Source organism: Nerophis ophidion, linkage group LG09 (genome assembly GCF_033978795.1).
Source record: "Nerophis ophidion isolate RoL-2023_Sa linkage group LG09, RoL_Noph_v1.0, whole genome shotgun sequence".
Classification (NCBI taxonomy): domain Eukaryota; kingdom Metazoa; phylum Chordata; class Actinopteri; order Syngnathiformes; family Syngnathidae; genus Nerophis; species Nerophis ophidion.
In genome coordinates, this window is record NC_084619.1 from 2,822,933 (window position 1) to 2,842,838 (window position 19,906).

General features: G+C 42.1%; 1 protein-coding gene across 1 annotated transcript in view; it reads left to right on the forward strand.

Moving 5' to 3' along the window:
- Positions 1-691: 691 nt before the first annotated feature.
- LOC133558903 (choline O-acetyltransferase-like) overlaps positions 692-19,906 on the forward strand; it is a 50,827-nt gene continuing 31,612 nt past the window's right edge. The window contains exon 1 of the mRNA XM_061910049.1: positions 692-1,064. The gene's annotated coding sequence lies outside the window, so the exon portion shown is untranslated. The remainder of the gene's footprint in view (positions 1,065-19,906) is intronic.

Sequence of the window (19,906 nt, forward strand, 5' to 3'; positions counted from 1 at the left end):
TTTTTCACTAACACACATAGGAGGCATAAATTGTGGCGTGTGTGAGTAATGACATTGAAGTAAAGATAATAACAATATCAGCAGACTACAGCCCAAAATAACGTCTTTCCTCAATTGAGCAAAATTTAACTCTGTCTCTGCATGATTCCTTGCTTCTGGTCTGTTTTAATAGATGTCATCAGTGTTTGAACCGGACATCTTCTCTCACTAACACATAGTGGAGGCATGAATTGTGGCGTGTGTGAGTAATGACATTGAAGTAAAGATAATAACAATATCGGCAGACTACAGCCCAAAATAACGTCTTTCCTCAATTGAGCAAAATTTAACTCTGTCTCTGCATGATTCCTTGCTTCTGTTCTGTTTTAATGGATGTCATCAGTGTTTGAACCGGACATTTTTCACTAACACACATAGGAGGCATAAATTGTGGCGTGTGTGAGTAATGACATTGAAGTAAAGATAATAACAATATCGGCAGACTACAGCCCAAAATAACGTCTTTCCTCAATTGAGCAAAATTTAACTCTGTCTCTGCATGATTCCTTGCTTCTGGTCTGTTTTAATGGATGTCATCGGTGTTTGAACCTGACATCTCTCACTAACTCACATAGGAGGCATAAATTGTGGCGTGTGTGAGTAATGACATTGAAGTAAAGATAATAACAATATCAGCAGACAGAGGAAGTGCCCCAGCGGGTGTTGCTAAGCAGATTGAGTGTTGACGGCAGCCTGTGGCAGCAGATAGGCCTCCCATGACGTCGGCCGTCTTGTGTGTCAAAACTAGGCAAAGCGTGTATGCAAACACTATTTTTTCAACCACTCCGTTGTTGTTTTTGTGCAAAATGGGTCACACGTGCGTCGTGTGGGGTAGTAGAAACTGGGCGAATTCGAGACAAGGAACCAAAAAAGTACTACGATTTTCCCAAGGCGGGGAAAAAGAAACTGAGCGGCTGTCGACAAGAAAGTCGCAACCTGTGGCTGGCTAGAATTAACGGAGCTGGATTCACTCCCGATCCAGCAAAACGACACGATAAAGTTCGCTCTGATCATTTTTGTAACAGGTAATGAGCTTTGATTTATGTTGTTTTCCTTGTCCATGATAAAGACTGTTATAATGTCATTGACTGTGATGAGGTGGCAACTTGTCCAGGTTGTACGTGGCTTCCGCCCGAATGCAGCTGAGATAAGCTCCAGCGACCCCCCACGTCCCCGGAAAGGGACAAGCGGTAGAAAATGGATGTATAAATAATGTAATTGAATCATGTGATTGAATGTGTTTATAAATCTTACAAAGATATTAATATATTATTAATACCGTATTTTCTGGACTATAAGGCGCACTGAAAATCTTTTTTTTTTCTCAAAACTCAACAGTGCGCCATATAATAATGTACGGAATAATTCTGGTTGTGCTTACCGACCTCGAAGCTATTTTATTTGTACATGGTGTAATAATAAGTGTGACCAGTAGATGGCAGTCAAACATAAGAGATAAGTGTAAACTGCAATATGACTAATGTGAACAACACCAGCATTTTATATGTCCCATTGAAAATATAAGGCGCTCAAAAATGTATCAAAATGTTTTAGTACGACTTTGGCCGGACCGCTACCTACGAGTATTATTATGGTGTGTGTATATTATCTGGCGTTTTGTTTCGTAATATTTTGCAAAACACTCAGCATCAAGGGTTGGAATTGGGGGCTAAATAGCCAAAAATGATTCCCGAGCGCGGCCACTGCTGCTGCCCACTGCTCCCCTCACCAGGGGGTGATCAAGGGCGATGGGCCACATGCAGAGAATAATTTTGCCACACCTCGTGTGTGTGTGATAATCATTGGTAATTTAACTTTTAACTTAAAAAAAATGTTTCTTACCTTCTGGTACTTGCTGATCTGTATTTGGGATCTGCATAAATCCTGAAAATTTGCACGCGTCCGCCTTTGTAGACCGTGACGACACTGTAGTCCAGGGGTCGGGAACCTTTTTGGCTGAGAGAGCCAAGAAGACAAATATTTTAAAATGTATTTCCGTAAGAGCCATATAATATATTTTTTTAACACTGAACACAACAAAACGCGTATATTTTTAAGAAAGACCATCATTTCTAGAGAGGTCTCTTATGCTTTGTAATAACATTATTATTCTGAAGCTAACTGCGGAGGGGGCGTGGCCTGCCAGGACAGGCCTCGAATTCAGCGACAGATGCATAGAAGGCCCACCTGGGCCTTTTTATCTGATCACCTGTCGCTATGTTATAAGCAGCAGCCAGGAGGAGAGTTGGGCTTGGGGCTAGAAACCAGAGCGCGAGCGATAACGAAAGAGAAAAAGACAATTGCTGGAAAGCAACTGAGAGACTTGTTGAAAAATAAAACAATATTGTAACCCTAAAACAGGCTCTCATGTCAGTGCTTGGTGGTCTGAAGAACCCTCTGAAAGGCAAGACCCACACTAACCAATAATAGATAAATGACTTATTACCAACTCCTTGAACATAAAAATGCATGACAATATTTTATATTTTGAATGTTATTTTTAACACTGTGATTACAAGTGGAATTATTCATTATTATCGTGTTAAGCAATGTCAGCTCAGATTTATCCGAGAGCCAGATGCAGTCCTCAAAAGAGCCACATCTGGCTCTAGAGCCATAGGTTCCCTACCCCTGCTGTAGTCGATAAGCTTCTTCTTTTTAACTTCTTCTTGTTGTGCTGTTGCCATTTCTAATATAAAGTAGTGTAAAGTTCTTACTTATATCTGTCAGTAAACTCGCCATGAAAGCGCTAAAACATACCGGTATAGTGAGTTTACATTATTCACCCAAGGAACTTTAGTTATTAGAGACTTCCTGTCGGACGTTTGTTATTGTTTACGGATGAGGAGATGCCGTTCCGTTATTGATTGAAGTAAAGTCTGAATTTCATTAAAACAGCACCATCTTTTGACACTTCTTCCACTCCCGTCCTTGCACGCTACACCGCTACAACAAAGATGACGGACAAAAGACACTGTCAAAGACGAGCCACGTAAATAAGTGTTCTATGGTTTCAAATTGTTTTTGGAAACTGTGGACGTCGTGTCCTCCGGTACAAACTGCAAAAGAACCACCCGGATTGTTCTAGGCGCAAAGTTGAAAAGCCAACATGTGTGATGGTATGGGGGTGTATTAGTGAACAAGACATGGGTAACTTACACATGTGTGATGGTATGGGGGTGTATTAGTGAACAAGACATGGGTAACTTACACATGTGTGATGGTATGGGGGTGTATTAGTGAACAAGACATGGGTAACTTACACATGTGTGATGGTATGGGGGTGTATTAGTGAACAAGACATGGGTAACTTACACATGTGTGATGGTATGGGGGTGTATTAGTGAACAAGACATGACTAACTTACACATGTGTGATGGTATGGGGGTGTATTAGTGAACAAGACATGGGTAACTTACACATGTGTGATGGTATGGGGGTGTATTAGTGAACAAGACATGGGTAACTTACACATGTGTGATGGTATGGGGGTGTATTAGTGAACAAGACATGGGTAACTTACACATGTGTGATGGTATGGGGGTGTATTAGTGAACAAGACATGGGTAACTTACACATGTGTGATGGTATGGGGGTGTATTAGTGAACAAGACATGGGTAACTTACACATGTGTGATGGTATGGAGGTGTATTAGTGAACAAGACATGGGTAACTTACACATGTGTGATGGTATGGGGGTGTATTAGTGAACAAGACATGGGTAACTTACACATGTGTGATGGTATGGGGGTGTATTAGTGAACAAGACATGGGTAACTTACACATGTGTGATGGTATGGGGGTGTATTAGTGAACAATACATGGGTAACTTACACATGTGTGATGGTATGGGGGTGTATTAGTGAACAAGACATGGGTAACTTACACATGTGTGATGGTATGGAGGTGTATTAGTGAACAAGACATGGGTAACTTACACATGTGTGATGGTATGGGGGTGTATTAGTGAACAAGACATGGGTAACTTACACATGTGTGATGGTATGGGGGTGTATTAGTGAACAAGACATGGGTAACTTACACATGTGTGATGGTATGGGGGTGTATTAGTGAACAATACATGGGTAACTTACACATGTGTGATGGTATGGAGGTGTATTAGTGAACAAGACATGGGTAACTTACACATGTGTGATGGTATGGGGGTGTATTAGTGAACAAGACATGGGTAACTTACACATGTGTGATGGTATGGTGGTGTATTAGTGAACAAGACATGGGTAACTTACACATGTGTGATGGTATGGGGGTGTATTAGTGAACAAGACATGGGTAACTTACACATGTGTGATGGTATGGGGGTGTATTAGTGAACAAGACATGGGTAACTTACACATGTGTGATGGTATGGGGGTGTATTAGTGAACAAGACATGGGTAACTTACACATGTGTGATGGTATGGGGGTGTATTAGTGAACAAGACATGGGTAACTTACACATGTGTGATGGTATGGGGGTGTATTAGTGAACAAGACATGGGTAACTTACACATGTGTGAAGGCACCATTAATGTTAAAAAGGTACATGCAGGCTTTGGAGCAACATGTTGCCATCCAAGCAACAATATCATGGACGCTGTTAGAATAATTATGTATATATAATCATCATAACTTTATGCTTAAGGGCCGTTGATATAAATTATTGTCAATCGTGCTGAAGTGGTATTTTTGAACCAATGCAAGTTGGCATTCCAAAAGCTCGCCAGTTGTCTTTATCAGTGTTGTGTCCAGACTCGGCCTGCTGGCGGCCAAGGCCGAACAACGCCGTGACGCAGACAGAGCAGAGACAAGGCGATACGACCTGCGTCAACTCATTTTCATTTATTCTATAATCATATATTGTGTCACACCGGAGTTGTCGAGATGACCCCCTTCCCTCAGCGACAGCTTCAGTGATGTAATAGGGGCCTTCATACCAAATAGAGGAGGCGCCGGCTTGACTTTTAGAACGTAGTTTGGATCTGTAACTCGAATACAGCCCAAAGCACGTGTCTCCTCATGAGCTGAGTTGAACTCTGTCTCTGCATGATTCCTTGCTTCTTGTCTGATTTTCAGATGTCATCAGTGTTTGAACCTGACAGACGCCCCTGCTTATTTCAGCAAGACAATGCCAAGCCACGTGTCACAACAGCGTGGCTTCATAGTAGAAGCATTTAAGTAGAAGCATTTAAGTCTCACCTTAAAACACATCTGTATACTCTGGCCTTTAAATAGACCTCCTTTTTAGACCAGTTGATCTGCCGCTTCTTTTCTTTCTCCTATGTCCCCCCCCTCCCTTGTGGAGGGGGTCCGGTCCGATGACCATGGATGAAGTACTGGCTGTCCAGAGTCGAGACCCAGGATGGACCGCTCGCCTGTATCGGTTGGGGACATCTCTACGCTGCTGATCCGCTTGAGATGGTTTCCTGTGGACGGGACTCTCGCTGCTGTCTTGGAGCCACTATGGATTGAACTTTCACAGTATCATGTTAGACCCGCTCGACATCCATTGCTTTCGGTCCCCTAGAGGGGGGGGGGGGGGTTGCCCACATCTGAGGTCCTCTCCAAGGTTTCTCATAGTCAGCATTGTCACTGGCGTCCCACTGGATGTGAATTCTCCCTGCCCACTGGGTGTGAGTTTTCCTTGCCCTTTTGTGGGTTCTTCCCAGGATGTTGTAGTCGTAATGATTTGTGCAGTCCTTTGAGACATTTGTGATTTGGGGCTATATAAATAAACATTGATTCATTGATTGATTGATAGTAAAAAATTCCCCCTGTGCCAACTTTTTTTGCAATGTGTTACTAAGCCATTAAACTCTAAGTTAATGATTATTTGCAAAATTAAATGAAGTTTCTCAGTTAGAACGTAATAATATCTTGTCTTTGCAGTCCTTTCAATGGAATATAAGTGGAAAAGGATTCGCAAGTCATTGTATTCTGTTTTTATTTACTATTTACACAACGTGTTTTCTAGAAATGAAGAAAACTGACAGACAGACAGACTGATTGTGTGTCTACCCCCCCCACCCCCCCTAAGGCTTTTCCTGGGTTACAATCAAACATATTCAGGTACTTAGAGTTGAGGATTAAGTCTGGTCAACCAATCAACTTTGTCATATGGGTTTTATTTTTTGAGAGGATTACATGCAGCAACATGACCAATGAATGGGGGAGACAAAGGGGGGGGGCGGGGGGGGAGGGTAGACAATCAGAAGGCACCACCACAACTTTCCCAGACAAGAAAAAAAATGATCATGCCCGAATGCTTCTAATCATGTGCGAGACAGGTCATGTGACTTTACTTTGGCATGCAGGAGTCTCATCCTTATGTATTTTCAACGAGTCAACTTCAAATGCAGCACTGGACTGATGTAGTTGCACCTCAACACCCACCAGAAATGTTTTCTCTTTCTTCCAAGTTATTGCAAATATTCATTCTTTGTCTGATAGATTCAATGTGAGAAATAAAAAGCTTTCTCCAATACTGTATTTTGGACTATATACTCCATCCATCCATCCATTTTCTACCACTTATTCCCTTTTGGGGTCGCGGGGGGCGCTGGCGCCTATCTCAGCTACAATCGGGCGGAAGGCGGGGTACACCCTGGACAAGTCGCCACCTCATCGCAGGGCCAACACAGATAGACAGACAACATTCACACCCATCCATCCATTTTCTACCGCTTATTCCCTTTTGGGGTCGCGGGGGGCGCTGGCGCCTATCTCAGCTACAATCGGGCGGAAGGCGGGGTACACCCTGGACAAGTCGCCACCTCATTGAAGGGCCAACACAGATAGACAGACAACATTCACACCCATCCATCCATTTTCTACCGCTTATTCCTTTTTGGGGTCGCGGGGGGTGCTGGCGCCTATCTCAGCTACAATCGGGCGGAAGGCGGGGTACACCCTGGACAAGTCGCCACCTCATCGCAGGGCCAACACAGATAGACAGACAACATTCACACTCACATTCACACCCATCCATCCATTTTCTACCGCTTATTCCCTTTTGGGGTCGCGGGGGCCGCTGGCGCCTATCTCAGCTACAATCGGGCGGAAGGCGAGTACACCCTGGACAAGTCACCATCTCATCGCAGGGCCAACACAGATAGACAGACAACATTCACACTCACATTCACACCCATCCATCCATTTTCTACCACTTATTCCCTTTGGGGTCACGGGGGCCGCTGGTGCCTATCTCAGCTACAATCGGGCGGAAGGCGAGTACACCCTGGACAAGTCACCACCTCATCGCAGGGCCAACACAGATAGACAGACAACATTCACACTCACATTCACACCCATCCATCCATTTTCTACCACTTATTCCCTTTGGGGTCACGGGGGCCGCTGGTGCCTATCTCAGCTACAATCGGGCGGAAGGCAGGGTACACCCTGGACAAGTCGCCACCTCATCGCAGGGCCAACACAGATAGACAGACAACATTCACACTCACATTCACACCCATCCATCCATTTTCTACCGCTTATTCCCTTTGGGGTCACGGGGGCCGCTGGTGCCTATCTCAGCTACAATCGGGCGGAAGGCGGGGTACACCCTGGACAAGTCACCATCTCATCGCAGGGCCAACACAGATAGACAGACAACATTCACACTCACATTCACACCCATCCATCCATTTTCTACCACTTATTCCCTTTGGGGTCACGGGGGCCGCTGGTGCCTATCTCAGCTACAATCGGGCGGAAGGCGAGTACACCCTGGACAAGTCACCATCTCATCGCAGGGCCAACACAGATAGACAGACAACATTCACACTCACATTCACACCCATCCATCCATTTTCTACCACTTATTCCCTTTGGGGTCACGGGGGCCGCTGGTGCCTATCTCAGCTACAATCGGGCGGAAGGCAGGGTACACCCTGGACAAGTCGCCACCTCATCGCAGGGCCAACACAGATAGACAGACAACATTCACACTCACATTCACACCCATCCATCCATTTTCTACCACTTATTCCCTTTTGGGGTCACGGGGGGCGCTGGCGCCTATCTCAGCTACAATCGGGCGGAAGGCGGGGTACACCCTGGACAATTCGCCACCTCATCGCAGGGCCAACACAGATAGACAGACAACATTCACACTCACATTCACACCCATCCATCCATTTTCTACCACTTATTCCCTTTTGGGGTCGCGGGGGGCGCTGGCGCCTATCTCAGCTACAATCGGGCGGGAGGCGGGGTACACCCTGGACAAGTCGCCACCTCATCGCAGGGCCAACACAGATAGACAGACAACATTCACACTCACATTCGCACCCATCCATCCATTTTCTACCGCTTATTCCCTTTTGGGGTCGCGGGGGCCGCTGGCGCCTATCTCAGCTACAATCGGGCGGAAGGCGGGGTACACCCTGGACAAGTCGCCACCTCATTGAAGGGCCAACACAGATAGACGGACAACATTCACACTCACATTCGCACCCATCCATCCATTTTCTACCGCTTATTCCCTTTTGGGGTCGCGGGGGGCGCTGGCGCCTATCTCAGCTACAATCGGGCGGAAGGCGGGGTACACCCTGGACAAGTCGCCATCTCATCGCAGGGCCAACACAGATAGACAGACAACATTCACACTCATCCATCCATTTTCTACCACTTATTCCCTTTTGGGGTCGCGGGGGGCGCTGGCGCCTATCTCAGCTACAATCGGGCGGAAGGCGGGGTACACCCTGGACAAGTCGCCACCTCATTGAAGGGCCAACACAGATAGACAGACAACATTCACACCCATCCATCCATTTTCTACCGCTTATTCCCTTTGGGGTCACGGGGGCCGCTGTTGCCTATCTCAGCTACAATCGGGCGGAAGGCGGGGTACACCCTGGACAAGTCGCCACCTCATCGCAGGGCCAACACAGATAGACAGACAACATTCACACTCACATTCACACCCATCCATCCATTTTCTACCACTTATTCCCTTTGGGGTCGCGGGGGCCGCTGGCGCCTATCTCAGCTACAATCGGGCGGAAGGCGGGGTACACCCTGGACAAGTCGCCACCTCATCGCAGGGCCAACACAGATAGACAGACAACATTCACACTCACATTCACACCCATCCATCCATTTTCTACCACTTATTCCCTTTGGGGTCACGGGGGCCGCTGGTGCCTATCTCAGCTACAATCGGGCGGAAGGCGGGGTACACCCTGGACAAGTCGCCACCTCATCGCAGGGCCAACACAGATAGACAGACAACATTCACACTCACATTCACACCCATCCATCCATTTTCTACCACTTATTCCCTTTGGGGTCGCGGGGGCCGCTGGTGCCTATCTCAGCTACAATCGGGCGGAAGGCGAGTACACCCTGGACAAGTCGCCACCTCATCGCAGGGCCAACACAGATAGACAGACAACATTCACACTCACATTCACACCCATCCATCCATTTTCTACCACTTATTCCCTTTGGGGTCACGGGGGCCGCTGGTGCCTATCTCAGCTACAATCGGGCGGAAGGCGAGTACACCCTGGACAAGTCACCATCTCATCGCAGGGCCAACACAGATAGACAGACAACATTCACACTCACATTCGCACCCATCCATCCATTTTCTACCGCTTATTCCCTTTTGGGGTCGCGGGGGCCGCTGGCGCCTATCTCAGCTACAATCGGGCGGAAGGCGGGGTACACCCTGGACAAGTCGCCACCTCATCGCAGGGCCAACACAGATAGACAGACAACATTCACACTCACATTCACACACTAGGGACCATTTAGTGTTGCCAATCAACCTATCCCCAGGTGAATGCCTTTGAGGTGGGAGGGGCCTATCCCCAGGTGCATGTCTTTGGAAGTGGGAGGAAGCCGGAGTACCCGGAGGGAACCCACGCAGTCACGGGGAGAACATGCAAACTCCACACAGAAAGATCCCGAGCCTGGATTTGAACCCAGGACTGCAGGACCTTCGTATTGTGAGGCAGACGCACTAACCCCTCTGCCACCGTGAAACCGGACTATATACTATATAAATATATATCTGAGGGACCTATAGAGCAGGGGTCAGCAACCTTTTTGAAAGCAAGAGCTACTTCTTGGGTACTGATTAATGCCAAGGGCTACCAGTTTGATACACACTTCAATAAATTGCCAGAAATAGCCAATTTGCTCAATTTACCTTTAATAAATAAATCTATATATAGAAAAAAAAATGGTATTTCCATCTGTCATTCCGTCGTACATTTTCTTTCCTTTTACAGAAGGTTTTTTGTAGAGAATAAATGATGAAAAACGGTTTAAAAGAGGAGAAAACACAAAAAAAAATAAAAATTTAATTTTGAAACGTACTTTATCTTCTATTCCGATTCTTTAAAATTCTAAATTCTACCGAAAAAAATGAAGAGAAAAACTAGCTAATTCGAATCTTTTTGGAAAAAAATAAAAAAAAATTTATGGAACATCATTAGTAATTTTTCCTGATTAAGATTAATTTTTAGAATTTTGATGACATGTTTTAAATAGGTTAAAATCCAATCTGCACTTTGTTATAAAAAAAAACTGGAGATGTTCTGGATCTGCCAGAGGCGGAAGGCGCTGGAGTGGACTCTGACTGGCATGCCTGGAAGTAGGAGAGGAGGAGGAGGAGGAGAAGGAGGAGAAGGAGGAGAGGAGGAGGAGGAGAAGGAGGAGAAGGAAGAGAAGGAAGAGAAGGAGGAGGAGAAGGAGAAGTTAGCGAGGTGACGGTGAAGCAGCAGGAAGACAAACAAAGACAAGGAAGTATGAGTGGAATGGAGGAAAAACTTTTGGAAACGGGAGGATTTCATAAAGTAAAAGTTAAAGCACCACGGATAGTCTCACACACACTAGGTGTGGTGAAATGTGTCCTCTGCATTTGACCCATGCCCTTGTTCCACCCCCTGGGAGGTGAGGGGAGCAGTGAGCAGCAGTGGTGGCCGCGCTCAGGAATAATTTTGGTGATTTAACCCCCAATTCCAATTCAAGGAGGTAATAGGTCCCATTTGTATAGTCTTAGGCAGGGGTCACCAACCTTTTTGAAAGCAAGAGCTACTTCTTGGGTACTGATTAATGCCAAGGGCTACCAGTTTGATACACACTTCAATAAATTGCCAGAAATAACCAATTTGCTCAATTTACCTTTAATAAATAAATCTATATGTATATAAAAAATGGGTATTTCTGTCTGTCATTCTGTCGTACATTTTTTTTTCTTTTACGGAAGGTTTTTTGTAGAGAATAAATGATGAAAAAAACACTTGTTTTAACGGTTTAAAAGAGGAGAAAACACGAAAAAAAATGAAAATTTAATTTTGAAACGTAGTTTATCTTCAATTTCGACTCTTTAAAATTCAAAATCCTACCGAAAAAAATGAAGAAAAAAACTAGCTAATTCGAATCTTCTTGAAAAAAATAAAAAAAGAATTCATGGAACATCATTAGTAATTTTTCCTGATTAAGATTAATTTTTAGAATTTTGATGACATGTTTTAAATAGGTTAAAATCCAATCTGCACTTTGTTATAAAAAAAACTGGAGCTGTTCTGGATCTGCCAGAGGCGGAAGGCGCTGGAGTGGACTCTGACTGGCATGCCTGGAAGTAGGAGAGGAGGAGGAGGAGAAGGAGGAGAAGGAAGAGAAGGAGGAGGAGAAGGAGAAGGAGAAGTTAGCGAGGTGACGGTGAAGCAGCAGGAAGACAAACAAAGACAAGGAAGTATGAGTGGAATGGAGGAAAAACTTTTGGAAACGGGAGGATTTCATAAAGTAAAAGTTAAAGCACCACGGATAGTCTCACACACACTAGGTGTGGTGAAATTACCCTCTGCATTTGACCCATCCCCTTGTTCCACCCCCTGGGAGGTGAGGTGAGGGGAGCAGTGAGCAGCAGCGGTGGCCGCGCTCAGGAATCATTTTGGTGATTTAACCCCCAATTCCAATTCAAGGAGGTAATAGGTCCCATTTTTATGATCTTAGGCAGGGGTCAGCAACCTTTTTGAAAGCAAGAGCTACTTCTTGGGTACTGATTAATGCCAAGGGCTACCAGTTTGATACACACTTCAATAAATTGCCAGAAATAGCCAATTTGCTCAATTTACCTTTAATAAATAAATCTATATGTATAAAAAAATGGGTATTTCTGTCGTACATTTTTTTTTCCTTTTACGGAAGGTTTTTTGTAGAGAATAAATGATGAAAAAAACACTTGTTTTAACGGTTTAAAAGAGGAGAAAACACAAAAAAAAATGACAATTTAATTTTGAAACGTAGTTTATCTTCAATTTCGACTCTTTAAAATTCAAAATTCAACCAAAAAAAATTAAGTGAAAAACTAGCTAATTCGAATCTTTTTGAAAAAAGTTTAAAAATAATTTATGGAACATCATTAGTCATTTTTCCTGATTAAGATTAATTTTAGAATTTTGATGACATGTTTTAAAAAGGTTAAAATCCGATCTGCACTTTGTTAGAATATATAACAAATTGGACCAAGCTCTATTTCTAACAAAGACAAATGATTATTTCTTTTACATTTTCCAGAACAAAATTTTTTAAAGAAATTCAAAAGACTTTGAAATAAGATTTGTCTTTGATTCTAAAGATTTTCTAGATTTGCCCGAATATATAGTTTTTCATTTTAATCTTAATAAGTTTGAAGAAATAGTTCACAAATATTTTTCATCGAAAAAACAGAAGCTAAAATGAAGAATTAAATTAAAATGTATTTATTATTTTTTTAAATTAAAAAAAATACTTGAACATTGATTTAAATTGTCAGGAAAGAAGAGGAAGAAATTTAAAAGGTAAAAAGGTATATGTGTTTAAAAATCCTAAAATCAATTTTAAGGCTGAAATTTCAGGAAATACTGGAATTTAAAAATATACACAAAATATCACAATTTTCCTCGATGATATGAATAGGTTGGTGTTGGAATTTTTTGAAACGGATGAAAAATGTTGACCTAGTAAGAGTTTGAATTTGAATTGGTATTTCGGAAGTCAGGAAAACCGGGAATTTGTGCGAGGAAAAAAAATGAAAATTTTTGTTCTCCCAAATAATTAAAATGTTTTGAAGGTGGAATGGCAAAAAAAAAGTGTTGATAAATGTGGAGTGTGAAAACTTTCCAGGAAGAAGTGAAAATAGGGCTTTGAAAAACTGTGAATTTTGGGATTTTCTGGGATTTTTCTGAATTTGGAAAATGGTTCATTGTGTAAGTTGAGTGGAGTGTGTGGATGGTGGAGCTGTGGTAATCGTGTTTTTTTTAAAAAAAAAACGAAAATGTGGACTGTGTCTATGTCCATTTATTTGAATGGGAATTTCCTAAAAATTTCGGAATTTCGGGAAATACTAGGATTTTTTAAATCATAGATAAGATCTCAATTGTCCCGTATGATATGAAAGGGTTGGTGTTGGAATTTTTCAAAATGGTAGAAAAGTGTTGACGTAGTAACAGTTTGAATTTGAAGTGGTATTTTGGAAATCAGGAAAATCTGGAATTTTTACAAGGTAAAAAATGACTACTTTTGTTGTCTCAACTAAGCAGAATGTTTTAAAGATGGAATGGTGAAAAACGGTTGAAAAAAAATGTGGACTGTGAAAACTTTCCAGGAAGAGGCGAAAATAGGGCTTTGGAAAACCGGGAATTCTGGAAATTCCTGGAATTTTTCTGAATTTGGAAAATGGTAGTTTGATTGTCTAAGTTGAAAGGAGTGTGCAGATGGTGGAACGGTGGGAATTGTGTTCAAAATATGCGGGAAAATTGGAAATATTTTGAGCATTGTAGAACTATGAATATATACATTTATTTGAATGGGAATTTGCTAGATATTTGGGAAATTTGGGGAAATACTGGAATTTTTAAAAATATAGATAATACCACAATTCTCTCAGATGATATAAATGTGTTGATGATGGAATTTGCGAAACGGTTGAAAAATGTTGACGTAGTTTGAATTGGAATTGGTATTTCGGAATTCGGGAAAACTGGGAATGTGTACGGGGGGGGGGGGGGGGGGGGATACAACTTTTGTTGCCCCAACTAGGCAAAAAGTTTTGAAGGTGAATGGTTAAAAACGGTTAAAAAATGTGGACTGTGAAAACTTTCCAGGAAGAGGCGAAAATAGGGCTTTGGAAAACCCGGAATTCTGGAAATTCCTGGAATTTTTCTGAATGGGGAAAAATTTGATTGTCTAAGTTGAAAGGAGTGTGCAGATGGTGGAACTGTGGGAATTGTGTTTAAAAAATGCAGGAAAATTGGGAATATTTTGAGCATTGTAGAACTATGGATATATCCATTTATTTGAATGGGAATTTCCTAGATATTTGGGAAATTTGGGGAAATACTGGAATTTTGGAAAATATGGATAATACCACAATTCTCTCAGATGATATAAATGTGTTGATGATGGAATTTGCGAAACGGTTGAAAAATGTTGACGTAGTTTGAATTGGAATTGGTATTTCGGAATTCGGGAAAACTGGGAATTTGTACGGGGGGGGGGGGGGGGGGATACAACTTTTGTTGCCCCAACTGGGCAAAAAGTTTTGAAGGTGAATGTTTAAAAACGGTTAAAAAATGTGGACTGTGAAAACTTTCCAGGAAGAGGTGAAAACAGGGCTTTGGAAAACCCGGAATTTGGGGAATTATGGTAATTCCTGGATTTTTTCTGAACTTGATAAATGGTAGTTTGATGGTCTTATTTGAGTGGAGTGTGTGGATGGTGGAGCAGTGGTAATTGTGTTTCAAAAAAATGCGAAAAATGTAGAGAATTTAGGGCATTGTAATACTTTGTATAAGTCCATTCATTTGAATGCAATTTCCTACAAATTTGGGAATTTTGGGAAATTCTGGATTTTTAAGTAATACACAATTGTCCCAGATGATATGAATGGATTGGTTGTGGAATTTTTTGAAATGGTTGATAAATGTTCACGTTGTAACAGTTTGAATTTGAACTGGTATTTTAGAATTCGGGAAAACTGGGAAATTTGTACCCGGTAAAAAAGGTCACCTTTCGTTTATCCAACTAATCCGAATGTTTCGAAGGTGGAATGGTCAAAAACGGCTGGAAAATTTCCAGGAAGGGGTTAAAATAGGGCTTTGGAAAACAAGTAATTCTGGGAATTCCTGGAATTTTTCTGAACTTGGAAAATGGTAGTTTGTCTAAATTGAGTGGAGTGTGAGGATGGTGGAACAGTTGGAATTGTTTGAGAAATGTGGAAATTGTGCAAGTTCGAAAAAATGTCCCAATTCAATTTAATTGGGCAAAATCACCCAAAAATGCTGGAATTCTGGGTAAATATGGCATATTTTAGGGAAAGCTCACAATTCCCAGTCGAACCGAATGTTTTGATACTCAAACGGTTCCAATCGGATGAAAATTGTTGGTTTTGTAGCACGCCGAAGTTTGATTGGGCATTCACACAATAAAAACTATAAAAATAAAATACTGGGACATAAATGATTCGTAAAAAAAAAAAAATAACATTGAAAAAATTAAATAAAAATAGTTTGATTATACATATATTTTTTAGTATATTTTAATTATTTTGGATAATTAAGTAACTTTTTTGTTGTCCCGTCGTTAAATGTTTTTCACTTGGTGTAAATAATAACAGACAACTTTATACCAGTCGACAATTAAAGCTGCCATTCAGAAACAATGATGACATAATGGCTGCAGCAAAATTGCAGAAACAAAAACACACAACAAACAATGTGCAACTAAATGGTGCGTTCAGTGACACCAGCTGATGATGCAAGTCGCACAAAACCACACAATCGCTCTTGACAAACTCACTCGCTCCAACACACGCACTTCACATAAAATACATGTATTTGCAAAAAGTAAACAGGCGTCAACCAGCATCTTGCATATTAGAGAAGAAGGGGGAAAAAAGACATTATTTGTCGAGAAGAAAGAGTATTTTTACAGGATTAATGTAATCTGGATTAAAACGGGCCTGGCTGTGCGTCACAGCTCTTTAGAAATCACTCTTTTAATTCATTAAAGCGCTCACGTGGACCAGCGACTGGAACGATGTGCCCACTTCACACTCGTCACACCACAGCAGTCTAACAAATAATACACACACACACACACACACACACACACACACACACACACACACTGCGACACTAGCTAGTTTTGTGTATATTTAGTAGGGAAACACACCGATTTCCACCAATGATATTTTAAAATAATAATAAAGCAACTCCTTCATTTAATCCACCCGAAATATATCAGATTTCTATAATTATGTGAATGCTTGAAATCAATCACACAATTAAAAGTTATTTTGCACTATTTTTCGTCCGCCATCTGCTCTGGCATTTTTTTAATTTCATTCAAACCGTTCCACTTTCAAAATGTTAGACTCATTCGCAACACGCTTGCTACTGTTTTTTTTTTTACTGTCCAAAAATTCCTAAATTTCCAGGAATTCCAGAATTGTTTCCGATTGCAAGTGAAGGGACAATTTTTTTTAAAACATTCCCAATTATTAATCGAGCACACACACACCGAAATATAAATATAAATATATATATATATATATAATTTTCGGGTCTCCCCATGTCTAGCATTAAAAGATTACAGTTGGTACAAAATGTGGCTGCTAGACTTTTGACAAGAACAAGAAAGTTTGATCACATTACGCCTGTACTGTATTACTACTTACGTATAAAATACTACACGGTCTAGCTCCATCCTATCTTGCCGATTGTATTGTACCGTATGTCCCGGCAAGAAATCTGCCTTCAAAAGACTCCGGCTTATTAGTGATTTCTAAAGCCCAAAAAAAGTCTGCGGGCTATAGAGCTTTTTCCGTTCGGGCTCCAGTACTCTGGAATGCCCTCCCGGTAACAGTTCGAGATGCTACCTCAGTAGAAGCATTTAAGTCTCACCTTAAAACTCATCTGTATACTCTAGCCTTTAAATAGACCTCCTTTTTAGACCAGTTGATCTGCCGCTTCCTTTCTTTTTCTCCTCTGTCCCCCCCTCCCTTGTGGAGGGGGTCCGGTCCGATGACCATGGATGAAGTACTGGCTGTCCAGAGTCGAGACCCAGGATGGACCGTTCGTCGGGACCCAGGATGGACCGCTCGCCTGTGTATCGGTTGGGGACATCTCTACGCTGCTAATCCGCCTCCGCTTGGGATAGTTTCCTGTGGACGGGACACTCGCTGCTGTCTTGGATCCGCTTTGAACTGAACTCTCGCGGCTGTGTTGGAGCCACTATGGATTGAACTTTCACAGTATCATGTTAGACCCGCTCCACATCCATTGCTTTCGGTCCCCTAGCGGGGGGGTTTGCCCACATTTGAGGTCCTCTCCAAGGTTCTCATAGACGTCATTGTCACTGGCGTCCCACTGGGTGTGAGTTCTCCCTGCCCACTGGGTGTGAGTTTTCCTTGCCCTTTTGTGGGTTCTTCCGAGGATGTCGTAGTCGTAATGATTTGTGCAGTCCTTTGAGACATTTGTGATTTAGGGCTATATAAATGGGTTGTACTTGTATAGCGCTTTTCTACCTTCAAGGTACTCAAAGCGCTTTGACACTACTTCCACATTCACACACACATTCACACACTGATGGAGGGAGCTGCCATGCAAGGCGTTAACCAGCACCCATCAGGAGCAAGGGTGAAGTGTCTTGCTCAGGACACAACGGACGTGACGAGGTTGGTACTAGGTGGGGATTGAACCAGGGACGCTCGGGTTGCGCACAGCCACTCTCCCCACTGCGCCACGCCGTCCCAATATATATATATATATATATATATATATATATATATATATATATATATATATATATATATATATATACATACATATATACATATACATACATACACAAACACATGTATGTATACATATACATACATATGTATATATATGTATATATATATATATATATATATATATATATATATATATATATATATATGTGTGTGTACAAACCTCGTTTCCATATGAGTTGGGAAATTGTGTTAGATGTAAATATAAACAGAATACAATGATTTGCAAATCATTTTCAAGCCATATTCAGTTGAATATGCTACAAAGACAACATATTTGATGTTCAAACTCATAAACTTTATTTATTTTTTTGCAAATAATAATTAACTTAGAATTTCCTGGCTGCAACACGTGCCAAAGTAGTTGGGAAAGGGCATGTTCACCACTGTGTTACATCACCTTTTCTTTTAACAACACTCAATAAACGTTTGGGAACTGAAGAAACTAATTGTTGAAGCTTTGAAAGTGGAATTCTTTCCCATTCTTGTTTTATGTAGAGCTTCAGTCCTTCAACAGTCCGGGGTCTCCGCTGTCGTATTTTACGCTTTGTAATGCGCCACACATTTTCGATGTATTCAGTGACAGTGGTTTTCTGAAGTGTTCCTGAGCTCATGTGGTGATATCCTTTAGAGATTGATGTCAGTTTTTGATACAGTGCCGTCTGGGGGATGGAAGGTCACCGTCATTCAATGTTGGTTTCCGGCCATGCTGCTTACGTGGAGTGATTTCTCCAGATTCTCTGAACCTTTTGATGATATTATGGAGCGTAGATGTTGAAATCCCTCAATTTCTTGCAATTTTCACTTTGAGAAAGGTTGTTCTTAAACTGTTTGACTATTTGCTCACGCAGTTGTGGACAAAGGGGTGTACCTCGCCCCATCCTTTCTTGGGAAGCTGTTTTTATAGCCAATCATGGCACCCACCTGATTCCCAATTAGCCTGCACACCTGTGGGATGTTCCAAATAAGTGTTTGATGAGCATTCCTCAACTTTATCAGTATTTATTGCCACCTTTCCCAACTTCTTTGTCACGTGTTGCTGGCATCAAATTCTAAAGTTAATGATTATTTGCAAAAAAAATGTTTATGAGTTTGAGCATCAAATATGTTGTCTTTGTAGCATATTCAACTGAATATGGCTTGAAAAGGATTGTGCAAATCATTGTATTCTGTTTTATATTTACATCTAACACAATTTCCCAACTCAGATGGAAACAAGGTTTGTACAAACGTCACACAGCAGCTTCATTGCGTAATCCTTCACGTCCGCCATGGGCTATTTCTGACGTTGGCATTTGACCAGGGTGGTTTTTGGGGGGGATTTTGTGTGGTGATTAGAAATTAATACTTTGGCAATTGCACAAGATTACACGGTGATCTTGAATCTCCCGAGCTCGCCCTCCAAATCAGGTCAGAACAGCAAAAATTTTTAAAAAGTCCACCCGGCAACACAGTTGGTGCAGGGGCCCCTGACTCCGCCCCCTAGGAAGTTTACCTGTGGGTGTGTTTTAGGTCAACATTATGTTCACCAGGGAAATAAATGGGATTATGATTATAAATGTGTTCTCCTGCTAATGTGACGTAACAGGCCGGCTAAAAATAAACAAGAACATTTTGATCCCCTTATTTTTGTGTGTGTGTGTGTGTTGGATTAGCTGACAGTCATTGGCTGGATTGTATGTGTCCGTCACACAAAAGACCACAAGGCCAAGGACATGCTGAATATTGGGGCAAACTATTTTGCCTCAAACTACATATATTTTTTTTTTTAAATAAATGGGTTGTACTTTTATAGCGCTTTTCTACCTTCAAGGTACTCAAAGCGCTTTGACACTACTTCCCCATTTACCCATTCACACCTCTGATGGAGGGAGCTGCCATGCAAGGCGCTAACCAGCACCCATCAGGAGCAAGGGTGAAGTGTCTTGCTCAGGACACAACGGACGTGACGAGGTTGGTACTAGGTGGGATTTGAACCAGGGACCCTCGGGTTGCGCACGGGCCACTCTCCCACTGCACTACGCCTATCCCATTTGTTGTTATTTCTAATTTATTTTTCGATGCGCACCCTGAAC